Source organism: Anolis sagrei, chromosome 6, assembly GCF_037176765.1.
Source record: "Anolis sagrei isolate rAnoSag1 chromosome 6, rAnoSag1.mat, whole genome shotgun sequence".
Lineage (NCBI taxonomy): Eukaryota > Metazoa > Chordata > Lepidosauria > Squamata > Dactyloidae > Anolis > Anolis sagrei.
This window is the reverse complement of record NC_090026.1, coordinates 32,964,216-32,978,873: the sequence shown is the minus strand read 5'-3', so window position 1 is coordinate 32,978,873 and position 14,658 is coordinate 32,964,216.

Here is a 14,658-nt window from a genome sequence, read left to right as displayed (position 1 = left end):
GCGGTACCTGTTGATCTACTCACATTTGCATGTTTTCGAACTGCTAGGTTGGCAGAAGCTAGGGCTGACAGCGGAAGCTCACGCCCGCTCCCCGGAATCGAACCTGCGACCTTTCGATCAACAAGCTCAGTAACTCAGTGCTTTAACCCACTGCGCCACCGGGGGCTCCCAATATTAGTAACAATATTAGTAATAACAATATTGCAGTATATTGGTATAGTACAATATAGTCATATATAATACTAATATTGTACTATGCTAATAATACAATATATTGTATGTACATATAACTTGTAAGCCGCTCTGTATCCCAGAATTTTCCTGGGATACAGGGCAGTGAAAATCCAACACTAGTTTCCAAAGTCCAAGCTCATACCACTACATCAGCTCACTGTCTTAAAGCAAACCCATTCAACTCAATGGGGATTCAACATGGATTAACCAGTTCAATGGGATTTCTTCCTTAAGTATAACAGACTGATTCAAACCACTCTTATTGGTCCTGAAAGGACGTGGTGGTGACCCCCTTCTTTGAACCCTCCTTTAAAGAATCGGTTTCACAATCCCAAACCGGAAGGGGGAGACCTCTTTCTGTGGCAAATCTGGAGGCCAGGATCCCCACCCACTCAGGTTGGCCATTAAAATAAACCCTTATTGAAACCACTCCCTTCTCCTGTCGAAATCATGTGCTAGCTAGTTGCAAAGTGAGGCGATCACAATGTAGCTGCAAAGTTAAGAGACTTTAAGAAGTGCACGTAGCACACTGCGGAAATGGAGGGGGTGCAACAGAGAGAGAGAGAGAAATAGACAAAGGGAGAAAGAAAAATCAATCAAGGAAATCCTGCAACATAACATTGTCCATCTTGCATCCTACCGAACAATTCCAGCGACAGTCCCCAAACGTTCCTTTCATCCCTCCTTGTTTCGGTCCAGGCTTCCCAATAGGACTCACTCAATCTGGCATCTATTTGTACACGACTGGTTGTTGTTGTTTTTTAACGCAACCAATACTTTAAATGTATTCATCCAAATACTGAACAAGGAACATGACTTTTCTCCCTCTACCTTTCTATTCCCCCAGGGAATCACCAAGTTCCTTTGAATGCCATCCTTTCTCCAGATACTTAGAAGGAGGAGAGGAAGGGGGGTTTGAGTCAAAGAATGTTTACAACTCGGGTTTCAAGTTCAACAACAAAACGCTTGGACGACCAAGCAGCCACCCCCAGTCGCCCCCTGCTGCGGCATGTGCTTGAACTTGAACAAAAGAAGAAAGGGAAGGAAACAGGAGGAAGAGGAGGAGAAGCCAAAGTGGGCAGCAGATAAAGACACTTCTCTAGGGGAATTCCTGTTTTTTGTTTTGTTTCTTGTTTATTAATTACTAGCTTGGGGACCCTGTCCAAATCAGGTTATTTGAGAAAGGCATTGTTTGTTTTGGGGAAATTGGTAATTGTTGCACTCCACGACAGGAGTAACCCTCTGACTTTAAAAACACCACACCTTGAATAGGAAAACAATCCTTTTATTGAAGATAAGTAAAAACAGCAAAGTTTAAAAAAACCACTTTAAAGGAATAGGTAAATCCAACTAGGTAAAAAGATAAGCAGGAACAAATTAGTCCAAGGTAGAGTTCAGCAATGCCCAAAAACAAAGTCAGACTACACAGAGAAGCCATTGAAATACACAAGCATGTGGACAATTTCAACAGAAAGGAGGAAACCATGAAAATGAACAAAATATGGCTACCAGTATTTAAAAAAACCTCTAAAATTACAACAGCACAACAACAGAGAGGAAACAAACAAGGACATCTAATCACCTCTCAACAAAAGTTTGCTCCAGGCACTGTCAGGCCATTATATGCTAATCAAGGTGGTCAGTTGAAACATCCACACCTAGCTCCAGCAGACAAGAGTTCTTTGTCTCACCCTGGTCATTCCACAGATATATAAACCCATTTTCCTAGTTCCAACAGACCTCACTACCTCTGAGGATGCTTGCCAACGATAGGAGAGAATGGCTCTAGACTATGGCCATATAGCCCGAAAAACCTACAACAACCCAAAGTCCACAACTCTCTAACAAAATCCAAAGAACCCAAGGCATGAGCAGGTAATCACAAGAGACAAAAATGGTTTTGCTTTCCTTGAGTGGCCCTTATCTTTTTCTGTTGAAGCCTGGCAGAACATCGAAGGCATTGCTCTGCCTGTCTGTTTTGACTAATTTCCGCCCACCATACTCATTAGTTTCTGCAGGTGCTGAGTTGTTTTCAAGCCCCAAATCCTGGGAACTTTCTGGGAGCAATTCAGGGAGTAAACTATCATCCCTTTGCCCTGTAGGAACATTCTCATCTAGGATGAAATTGTCCCTGAATGAAAGCCTTCACTTGGGTGGTGGGCAGTATGGTGTTTGGGGATGACATTGGCAGGGGTTGGGAGACATGTTCATGGTACCCGCTATAACCTGAAATGTCCTTGGAGGGAGTGCTTTTGGTGGCTCCTCAGCACTGTGGGTCAAAGCTGTTTGTGGAAGCAGGATGCTCTCTATGTAAGTGTACACCTTCACCACAAACATACATATACATTTTTCACTTTTATTATGTGCATAGATTTTTGTATTTTGTCACAGTCCCACCACTTATGCATAAAAGAGCCAATTTTGCCACATTTGTGCCAACATAGTTTTGAGATTATTTAGTTATATGGACTAATTTAAGTGGGGTTCTGTATTCTAGGGAAATTTCTTTTGGAGTCATGCTCCACTCTCCCAGTTAGGTGAGAAAGGGCGCTTGTACATAGCAGGCATAACTGGAAAGGGGTATATGCCCAAAGAGATCCGGCGTTTAGGTGGATTAGGTGTTGGACTGGGACACCGAGACACCAAGGAGGCCATGGAAACTTTCTGGGGTGAGCTCTGAAAAAGTCTTACCAAGAAAATTCATGAAAAGTTTTCCTTAGGGTGGCAGTACATTAGAAAAGATTTTTAAGGCCCACCACCACCACCACTGTGCCAAAAATGCTCCCGCCACAGAAGTGGCCCAGTACTTGATTTTCAAAGGAGCACATTGGAACAAAAGGACAAATTTGGTAGACTGAAGACTGTGCTGTTATTACCAGAATGTGCCAGTGGGCATCCAAAGTATAGTGAGCAGCACTAACTGCTTATTACGCTTTACAAGATTCTGAAGTAATACTCCTGATCATCCGAAGACAAGGGTCCCCATGAGGCCATTTAGTGAAGTGAGACATATTGCTCTCTAAAATGGAATGGGGAAGGGAAGACATTTATGTGCAGGGTTTAAACTTCCTAACTGCAATGCTGGGAAAAGTGGCAAACCTACCTACATACACACATACACATACATCCTTCCCATTTTAATGAAGTATGAATGGAAGTCTATATGTCTGGTTAAGGAAAGCCAGACAACATGGAATAGTAGTTGTAGTTTTACAAGGTCTTTAGTTTTCTCCGCCAAAGAGTGGTTGTGCCTCACCAAACTACAAATCCCAGGATTCCATAGCATTACAGTGGCTGGCAGGAAGAGAGAAGACAAAACCCTTTTGGGAAAACATGCATAGGTATGTGAAAGGAGGAATCCCTCAGCCAGGTCCTGTCTCTAGTCTAGCTACTCATTGAGGTCTGGAAACTTGGTGACACAAGAAAATTGTGCAGTCCAGGGATGAATCCCAACAGTCTGGTTAAGGAAACCAAGACAACTTGAAATAGTAGTTGTAGTTTTACAAGGTCTTTAGTCTTCTCCACCAAAGAGTGGTGGTGCCTCACCAAACTACAGATCCCAGCCATGACACTCAAAGTAGCGACAAACTACATTCATTTTGCAGTGCAGATGCACACTTGTTGCAAAAGTAGGGGTATTTGAGCAGGATGCAATGAGAAAATAGGGAGAAGAAAAAACATGTGACTATGTGTCCTCCTTTGCCCACTTCCAGTTGACTTATATGAGGAAAAAGAAAATATTATTTTCATGTCAGGAGTCAGAGAGATGGGAAATGAATGACTCTTGAAGAATTTCAGTCCAACTTCCCCAAACAAGACACACTTAAAGTACAATTCTACATGTGTGGACTCTCACATGTGTTTCTAGAGCTGCAGGTCCCACCTGTGGATGGGTGGTCTTTATCATGTCAGTTGAACTTGCTTCCAAGTAAGTTGACATATATTGTTATATAGTGTTTATAGTTGAGGAAAATTGATTTTTTTTTCTGCTCATCTCTTGCACCAGCTTCCTTGTGATTTAAATAAATTATTAGTAGTTGTAGTATTCCGTTTATATGTTATTCTCCCTCTGTGTCCAGTTTAAGGGCGGTGTAGTATTCATTCTCCATTCATCCATGTAAAGTACTGTAGATCTTTCTGAGCGGTGGTGTCAATGTTTTGGAAAATGGCATTTATAACCTTTTGGGAAAACTAGGAATCTTCACAAGCTTTTGGAAGCACAACCTCTTTGGATATTAATTGGCATTCACACTATTTGGAAAGGCATGACCTTGTTAGAGATTGTAACCTTTTGTAAAGTATGATCTTCCTGAGAAGAGTTAAAACTCGCTTGAGTCAACCTTCTCCTTAGTGGTAAATATACACGTGTATTCAGGCAAGGCAATTAGGTTTTTCAGCTGTTAGACTGACATACCTAGTTGTCTCTTTGAACGGTTAGGAACAAAAATATTACAATGCACAAAAAATGTATAGCAGAGTTTCAGAAGTGTTCTCTTCAGTGCCGAAAAAACATCTCCCCCTTAAAACATCTTGGTTTAAATCATGCTCTCAAGAGACAAAAATAAGTATTCTTTGTTAAAAGTAACATAATGGGTTTACACACAAACTAACAGAGTCTGTACAGTCTGGAAGTCTAATGGGTTCTCCACAGCATTCTGTTTCTACCGACTTCTAAAATGGAGTTTGTTGTCTGAACAATCCCAGATCTGATCACGTGGTCTGCAGCCTCTCCTGCAACATAGAGTTAAGGAATATTGCATATCAATGCATACATATGCAATGCAGTAGGCAATCTTAATTATATACAAATAAATAACTAGTGGAGGCTTGAAGAAGGTTGCTATTTCCAACACAGTGTTGTGGGGATCACTGATTCATAGAGAAGAGGTCAACCTTCTCAGATTTTTGTTGTTCAACTGAATTTAGCTGCAGTCCTTACAACAGTTGTAAGAACAGGATTTTACCAGCCACGTGGTCTTTTTGTAACTTGTTACAATACAGAATATGTTGAGGTGTTTTTCTTTGTCCTAAATGGGAGTTAAGAGTCATAAGTCTTACAACAGACCTCAGTCTGGCAAAGACGAACTCCCTGTACTTTTGAACTCTTCTTGGAAATGCAACTATGGGAGATGTCACAAATGAAATCTCACTCTTCAAAATGTACTATGTCATAAAATCTGAGAAATACTGACTGATCAAAGTTCTATGAGTCAACAGAATATTGAACCTTATGAGTTTTGGATTCAAATTCAATACAGCATGTTTTCCTCAACTGTTTTTAGAGTGCCGACCACCTCTGTTTTCTTATCCTGTAGAAGGAGCACAGTCCAAGTAATAAACTCTATTCCTCCTGAACTTGACCTAAGAATGACTATCATCTTGCCTGAAACTTCTACACCTTGATCTAAAAAAACAACAACAACACTCCATTAAATCACTGGAACTTCCATTCTGATAATTTATGACGCTTCCTTATGTTGAGGTACGGTTTTCCTCAGATGATACAGACCTTAATACTGAAGGTGGTATCATGATGAATGCAGAAAAATGCTGACCACTTCAAAGACAGCAGTCCACAAACTATTTTGGCAATTTAGCCAGAGACTCCGTGAAAACATAATGGATTGCTCAGAAGAGGGGGATTATGAATGGCAATACAGAGGAAGCAATTAATATTGCATTATCCAGGAGCTAATTTGCAGCAAGGGGAAATAAAGGCTTATTTGCAAATCAAATCTTTAGAGAGCTTTTGCTAATTTGGAGAAGAAATTGTTCTGTCAAAGGATAGGAGCTTCATTCACTGTCTTTAAGGGTGCAGTTCTCTTGTCCACAGTAAGTACTTGGGAGTAATTGAGCCCCACTAAAATCTCTGCGTGGACATGGATTCAATTGTATTATAAGGATATAACCAGATTTCGACCAAGACATTGGTACATTTTCAAATAAAAAGACATAAATCTCTAGTTCAGCTGAACTTGGTGGGTGAGTTTTTTGTTTGTTTGTTTTTTGTTGTTGATGTTTTTTGTCATGTCAAGAGCATCTTGAGAAACTGCAAGTAACTTCTGGTGTGAAAGAATTGGCCGTCTGCAAGGACGTTGCCCAGTGGATGCCTGGATGTTTTTATTTTTTATCATCCTTGTAGGAGGTTTCGCTCATGTCTGCGTTTGAAGAGCTGGAGCTGATAGAGGGAGCTCATCCTCTCTCTGCCTGGATTCGAACCTGTGACCTATCAATCTTCAGTCCTTCTGGCACAGGGGTTTAGCCCACTGCGCCACCAGGGGCTCCTTGTTGGGTGGGTTGAAATATTTGAAGCTGTCTTATGCTGAATCAGGCTACAGATCTGCTATCCAAGACTTCAGGCAAGATGTTTTCCTATCTTTTCCTGTAGAAGCTGGGGGTTTTGCACATAAAACACTGAGAGTGCTACTGAATCAGTGCACTTCCTCTAAGTGACTTGGGTACTCCATTAGTTTCAACCAGAAACCATTTGAAATCAGTATGTCAAGTCAATGTTGAGGAGTGGGAATTGTATAGCCCTCCAGATATATGTTAGTCTTCAAGTCCACTTTGAGTTATGGCAACCCTCCAAATATGAGGCCTCCAAATCACTTTATCTCCAACTGCTTTGTTCATGTCTTTCAGATTCAGGACAATGACTTCCTTGATTGATTCTATGCACTAGCAATATAGTATTACTCTTTTCCTATTGCCTTCTTCCTTACCAAGCATTATCACCTTTTCTACTGAGTTCTATCTTGTCATGATATGGCCAAAGTACAACAGCCTCAGTGTAGTCATCTTGGCTTCTAGGGAGAGGTTAGGTCTGATTTCGTCTAAGACTCATTTGCTTGTCTTTTCAGCCATCCACCTGTCCACAGAAGTATTCTCCAGCACTGGTTCTCAGAGGAGTTGGTTTCCTTCCTATCAGCTTTTTTCACTGCCCACCTCTCACGACTATAAATAAAAATTAGAAATACAATGCCATTGCTATCATTGTGGTGTAGCTTCAAGTCATTTCTGATTTACAGTAGACCTTAGGTCAGTGGTTCTTTACCTGTGGCCTGCAGAACACCAGTAGATCATGAGGATGATAATTTGGTCCGCAAGCCTCCTTCCTTCCTTCCTTCCTTCCTATTTATTTATTTATTTATTTATTTATTTTCTGCTTCTTTTGTGCTGCCTGCCACTCCTTCCCTGTTGCATACCATGACATATGTTTTGTATCAGAAACTAGAGCTGATGTGGTCTATCCAATGCAATTTTCTGAATCAGCACCTCAAATAACCAAACCCAATCTAAAGTTGACCAAAAACAGATTTGTAACCTTTTTGGTACTAGTATTGGAAAGTGGTCCCTGGTCAAAGTGGTCCATGATCAAGTAGTCCCTGGTTAAGTAGTCCTTGATCAAAGTGGTTCCTGGTCAAAAAAGGTTGGGAACCACTGCCTTAGGTGAACCTAACATGATGTTTTCTGGAGCTGAGAATGGCTTCACGGAGGCCCCTTCTGCACTGTCATATAATCCAGATGATTAAAACAGATAATCTACATTATCTGCTTTGAACTAGATTATATGAGTCTATACTGCCACATAATCCAATTCAAATCAGATAATCTAGATTTTATATGTCAGTGGAGAAGAGGACTGAGGGCCCTTCTACACAGAATATCAAGTCAGAAAATCCCACATTATCTGCTTTGAACTGGGTTATCAGAGTCCACACTCAGATAATGTGGTATTTTCTGCTTTGATATTCTAGGATATAGGGCTGTGTGGAAGAGCCCCCAGTCTTCTTCTTCTTGGATGCAGTTTCCACTCAAATTAATGATTAAACCAAGGAATGGGAAATCTTGAAGGTTTTCGGTATAATTTATGTAAATGTTGCTGGACTGAAAGTCTCACCAGTTGACAATGGTCCCAGTTCTTTCTCCTTGTTTGAAATATCATCGGCCTAAACCCATTGCTAGGGCTGAGTAAACCTCCTGAAATAACGGGATTCCATCACTATTCAGGAATAGATTTGATAAGTCTACTTTGACTGGAATGAACAACTAGATTCAGAGAATTGATTTTATTGGACACTGGATTTCCGTGAGGCACCAAATCTGTCTGATCTTGGAAGCTAAGCCAGGCCAGCCCTAGTTAGTACTTGGATAGGAGACCATCCAGGATTACCAAGTGCTATTTCAGAGCAAGACACTGGAAAAACCATCCCTGGGTATTTATTGTCTTAAAAAAAAAACCCTATGAAATTCATAAGCGGACAAGTGACTTGAAGGCACAGAGAGATGTTATTGAGGAAGATTAAATTATTGACCCATCTTGAGCTGTCCAGTTCTTTGATGCTGCTGGTAGTTTCCCTCCTATTTCTTCCAAGGACACCATGTACACACACACACATGTCTAGAAAATCATGTCTATCTATTGGGTCACAGTCAATGCCCCTCACTTCCAGTCTGCCCATCCCCCTTCTGCTTCCAAGAACTGACTGATAAAGGAAGGCCTCTCTCCGGAAACAGCAAGTTTGCCATTGAACTTGACAACAAAACCCCCTCCTCCTGTTTACTAGGCTTTGGGAGGTCTCAATAGAGCCTCATTCACAAGGTCACTTGGGGAAAGGGGAGTTAAAAGCAAAGGGGGAAAATAACCAGTATTGGCTGCTTGGGAAGAGGGGGAAGGGGAGGAAGAAGCTTTATATTTTACAGAAAGCTCACAAAGCGAGCATAGAAATAGTGTGCAAAGAGAACAATCTATATTAATATATGCCTATGTGTATATACACACCATGCACAGGAAATATGCTTGATTGTGACGTCTCCTGCTTCCTTTCTAGGATTTTTAACAAGGATTGCAGGCGTGCTTTTGTAACCACTGAGTAAAATCTTTATGGCTCTGAACCAAAGTTTTTTAAAATCCTACATCCCCCAAGGCTTTGTGTCAGTGGGAGGATTTCACCCTCCTTGGTTTCAGATTCCTAACTGGATCTGAATGCAAAAGAGAAAAAAAGAGGAGGGGGACTGCAAAAGGAAGAGATGAGAGAACGTGCTTCTGTAGTAATTCTTGTATGCCATAAACTGGGGAAGTTTAAAAGGTAGAGGTATGATTTATGGGCATAAGGGTACATCAGAATATGCTGGAGAAAGTGAGGGAGATGGGAAGAGTGGGAGGCTCTCTTGGGATCTGTGAGGACCACTGAATTGCCCTTGAATATGAGTACTTTTTACTTCCTGGCCTGTTCTTTTCTGCAATGGCAAAGGATCATTCTTAGATCTCAAAAAGGAGGGGGTGTGGGGGGAGGGAGTCAATCTTGCTCCAAAGGCTTTGTCTCCAACCAGACAGTAATAAACACTCCATCGATCTGCAAAACAAAAATCTCTCCTGGGCTTGTGGCCGAAGATTATCCATACTGCTGTCAGCTGCTTTATAACTAAGCTTGGTCGTAAATAATAATAATAAAAAACTGGCTGCTATGCGCCTTGCTGTATGTATTAGGCAATAAACAAACACACACACATACCTTGTTCAGTTAGTATGTGCTGTTCCAGAATTCACAACAGGTTTGTTACAATCCTGGGATAAAAATAAAAGGGTATTAAAAGTCTGACTAAAGGGAATGTAAGCAGCTTCAGTCAGAACTTCAGACACAGAGACCCAATAAATTCAGTCAGATTTAATTTGTAGTTATTTGGCCGAAACCAGCAGCCATGAGCACAATGGGATTATTTCCAGTGTTTTGTGTGATAAAGGATGGGGGAAGGATACAAATTCAATAGAAAAGTGTTGTCAAAGGCTTTTATGGCTGGAATCTCTAAGTTGCTGTGAGTTTTCAGGGCCATATGGCCATGCTCCAGAAGCATTTCCTCCTGATGTTTTGCCCACATCTATGTCAGGCATCCTTAGAGGTTGTGAGGAAACTATGGTGGAGCATGCAAGGAATCAGTAAGTGTGTGTGTGTGTGTGAACTGTAAAATAAGATGCATGAAGCTGATTAGTTTGTTATACCCGAGGAGATAGCTAAGCCTGGGACTTTTGGATACTGTTACATTTTTCAGGCTTGAGCTATGCAGATGCTTAGAGAGAAACAGAGACAAATTGATTTTGGAGTGTGCTCTTGCTTCATGAGCTGCTGAAGGAGTATTTTCCACATGGACGAAGAAAGACCATTTTAAATCTCTCTAAAAGGACATCATGTGAGTTGATGTAACTGATCACATTGTACATAATTTTTTCTGAATTACGAAGAGTAAACTGCCTGTTATTTTACTGTTCATCTGTGTGGCATCTTTTCTTTCTCTGACAAAACAATGTGTGGGCTGATCAAAAGTGAACTACTACAAACTAGGCAAGTGTATTTTATATATCCGTGGAATGTCCAGGGTGGGAGAAAGAACTCTTGCCTGTTTGCGGCAAGTATGGATGTTGCAATTGGCCACCTTGATTAGCATTGAATAGCATTGCAGCTTCAAAGTCTGGCTGCTTTCTGCCTGGGGGAATCCTTTGTTAGGAGGTGTTCTAGAGGTACTGAAAAATCATTCCTATTTATTTCCATGGGTCGTACTCCCAGACAGTGAGATTGGCTTGTCTACTTTTAGCCCTAGGGTACATTTACATTGTAGAATGAATGCAGTTTGATACTACTTTAACTTCCATGCTGTGATACTGAGGAATCCTGGGAGTCCTAGTTTGGTGAGGCACCAGCACTCTTTGGCAGAGAAGGCTAGAAACCAGAAACCTCATGAGACCATAGCACTGAGCTAGGGCAGTTAAAGTGTCTCTGGTGTTTGAGACCACCTAACCGCCATGGTTTAATGCTATAGAATCCTGGGATTCAAAATCTATAGACAGTGTGACACTTTACTAAATAAGGCCTCTTCCACACAGCATACATAAACCCATATTATCTGCTTTGAACTGGAATATATGGCAGTGTTGATTCAGATAATCCAGTTCAAAGCAGATATTGTGGAATTTTCTGCCTTGATATTCTGGATTATATGACTGTGTGGAAGGGCCCTGAGACTGCTCCTTACCCCAGTCTTTGGGATAAGACTGTCTTCCTCCAAATTGGTCTCCAGGTCTCTAATCTTAGGGTTAAAACAAAAGAGCCCTTCCACACAGCCCTATATCTCAGAATATCAAGGCAAGAAAATCCCACAATATCTACTTTGAACTGGGTTATTTGAGTCCACACTCAGATGATGTGGGATTTTCTGCCTTGATATTCTGTGTTATAGGACTGTGTGGAAGGCCCCAAAGTAACCTTAAAAGCTTCCTTCCAATTCAGGAAAAGTTTCCTGGAGCAAGTGAGCAAGAATGCAAGGAATAAACCCTTCCTTATATGCATGTGTGCACATGCATGGAAATTATTGGACAGTGGTCAATAGACAATGGAAACAAGCAGGAGACAATGGAAAGCAATTGCAATAAAGGAAAGTAATAGGCCACAGAGAGTATTTTAGACAGGGAGTATTCCAGTGTTTTCTTTTGTTAGCAGATAGAGGATAATCTAATAATAGATGTCGAACAAAGAATTGCTCTCTTCAGTCATTCCCAGTAGCTATTTTAATGTTATTGTGTTCATTCATTTTACAGACCAGTTAGGTTTCGAAGCTATCAGATGTGGGACTCTGTGTACCAAAAAGCCAGATTTTTTTTTATTTTTCAAGGGAATAGATACAAATGAATGGTGTTTGGAACATTCTCCTATAGGCAGACTTTGGGATATTTTTAATACATCAGAGATGATCTCCGAAAGTCAGAAATTAGAAGAGAAGCCTCTGCCTTTGTTTGTGTTTGCATTTCTCAGAGGGAGCTCATCCTCACTCTGAGAAATTTGTCTTCAGTCCTGCTGGCACAAGGGTTTAACCCACTGCATCACTGGGGGCTCCATAATAATAAATAATAATAGAACATATAATTATTGTGGAGAGCCAGACATTATAGAGATTGAGTAATGAACGTGTGCCACTACTCTTGAACCTTACCATTTCTTACCTGTAGATCTTGAGTATTCCAATCTCTTAAACCAAAGCCTCTGCCTCAAAGCGTATAGATGAGACTTTGTGTAGTATAGTAACATAATCTCCCACCCCCACAAACCCTTCCTTATTTTACTTGTACTGTATAAATACACTCACATACACATTCCGTTCCCACTTTTACTTTATGAGGCGCAGATAACACCTTTTCCCATTGTGTGAGAGGTTGTTGTTTATTTGTTCAGTCGCTTCAGAGTCTTCGTGACCTCATGGACCAACCCATGCAAGAGCTCCCTGTTGGCCGTCACCACCACCAGCTCCTTCAAGGTCAAGCCAGTCACTTCAAGTATACCATCCACCCATCTTGCCCTTGGTTGGCCCCTCTTCCTTTTTCTTTCCATTTTCCCCAGCATCATTGTCTTCTCCAAGCTTTCCTGTCTTCTCATGATGTGACCAAAGTACTTCATCTTTCCCTCCAATGAGCAGTTGGGCTTAATTTCCTGAAGTATGGACTGGTTAGATCTTCTGGCGATCCAAGGTAGTCTCAGAACTTTCCTCCAACACCACAGTTCAAAAGCATTCCTTCACTCAGCCTTCCCTATGGTCCAGCTCTCACTAGGTGACTGGGGGGGGGGGGGGGGATACAATTGCTTTAACTATGCAGATATTCATTGCCAGTGTGATGTCTCTACTCTTCACTATCTTATTGAGATTGGACATTGCTCTCCTCCCAAGAAGTAAGCGTCTCCTGATTTCCTGGCTGCAGTCTGTGTCTGCAGTAATCTTTTTACCTAGAAATACAAAGTCTGTCACTGCCTCCATGTTTTCTCCCTCTATTTACCATAATCTTGGTTTTTTTATGTGTAACCTTAACTGCGCCCCAGCTTTTGCACTTTCTTCTTTCACCTTGATTAGAAGGCTCCTTAGATCCTCCTTGCTTTTGGCCATCAAAGTGGTATCATCTGCATATCTAAGGTTGTTAATTATTCTTCCAGCAATTTTAACCCCAGCCTTGGATTCATCAAGCCCCGCACATTGCATGCTATGTTATGCATACAAGTTGAATAGGTTGGGTGAGAGTATAAAACCCTGCTGTACGCCTTTCCCAATCTTGAACCAGTGTGTTGTTCCATGGTCAGTTCTGACTGTTGCTACTTGGTCATTATACAGATTCCTCAGGAGAGAGACAAGGTGGCTTGGTATCCCCATACCACTGAGAACTTGCCACAATTTATTATGATCCACACAGTTGAAAACTTTAGAATAGTCAATAAATTGCCAATATCCAGCGGATATTGGCAATTTGGTCTCTCGTTCCTTTTCTAAACTCAGCTTGTACATCTGGAAACTCTCTCTCCATGTATTGCTGGAGTCTTCCTTCCATTGTGTGAGAGGAAGGAGACATAAACCTGCAGAAAATGACGCAGGACCACGTGCTTAGAAAGAAAGAAAAGAAAGAAAAGAAAGAAAGGAAGGAGCACAGAAAGGAATGAGACGCTGCCGCGTGCAATGACACTTGCTTACCATTAGGTGGAGATGGCGAGCTACTTTTTCCAAGCGTTCTTTTCCTTTCTGCCTTTAGCTCCCCGACTTTCCAAGACGTGTCCCAATAAACTCATTTAGATTTTAAAGCCCTCCTTTTCCGGGAGGTGAAAAAAGGGGGGCAGGAGTCAAGGTCAACACGGCCTAACAGCCAAGAGTAAACCGATCCTGGGGTTAAAGTTAAGGCTTGATTTACTGCGGAAAAAGCAGCCCCTCCCCAATAGCAGGGCCCCAAGCCAAGAGATGGCAGCCCTTTCTCCCTTCGCCTTCAGTTTCTCCAGCTTTGACACTAAAGGCAATGTGGGGGTGGAGCAGCAGAAACACAAACTTGCTTCCAAAGAGAGCAGGGACAAAGCCAACAATCGTGGAGCAAAAGGGGAGTGGAGACTGGAGAGAGAAAAGAGAGCTGACACTATTTCCTATCTCCTCCCCAGACTAGTTCGATCCACCATGGGTAGATCTAGTAGAAACCAGATCGAAATCACCCTTCAAAACAAAGAAAATGGGGGTGGGGGTAAAAAGCCTTAGCCCAAAGCCCTCCGCTTTCGTCATTGGGGTTTTAGAGGGGGAGAAGGAGCCGAATATCCTTGAACTTGGCCTCTCTGCCTTCCCTTTACGTGACTGCACTGATCGTGAACTTTCTCGTTAGGTTTTATGTATTTACACGCCTGGCCCCCGTCTGAAGTGCAGCCCTAAAAGGGTCTCTCCCCTTATCCGGCCATTTAGAGGGACTCTGGGTTTGTCGGAGCGGAGAACGAGGAGGAAGGCGAAATATAAAACAGCTTCGGGAGCTTTGTTGGAGGTTTTACAACCCAGCTAACGGGGAATTTCACCCGTACTTACTAACTATACGGATTCCGAGCCAAACAAAGCCCCCCTCCCCCCATCTCCCACAAGACTTTTGTT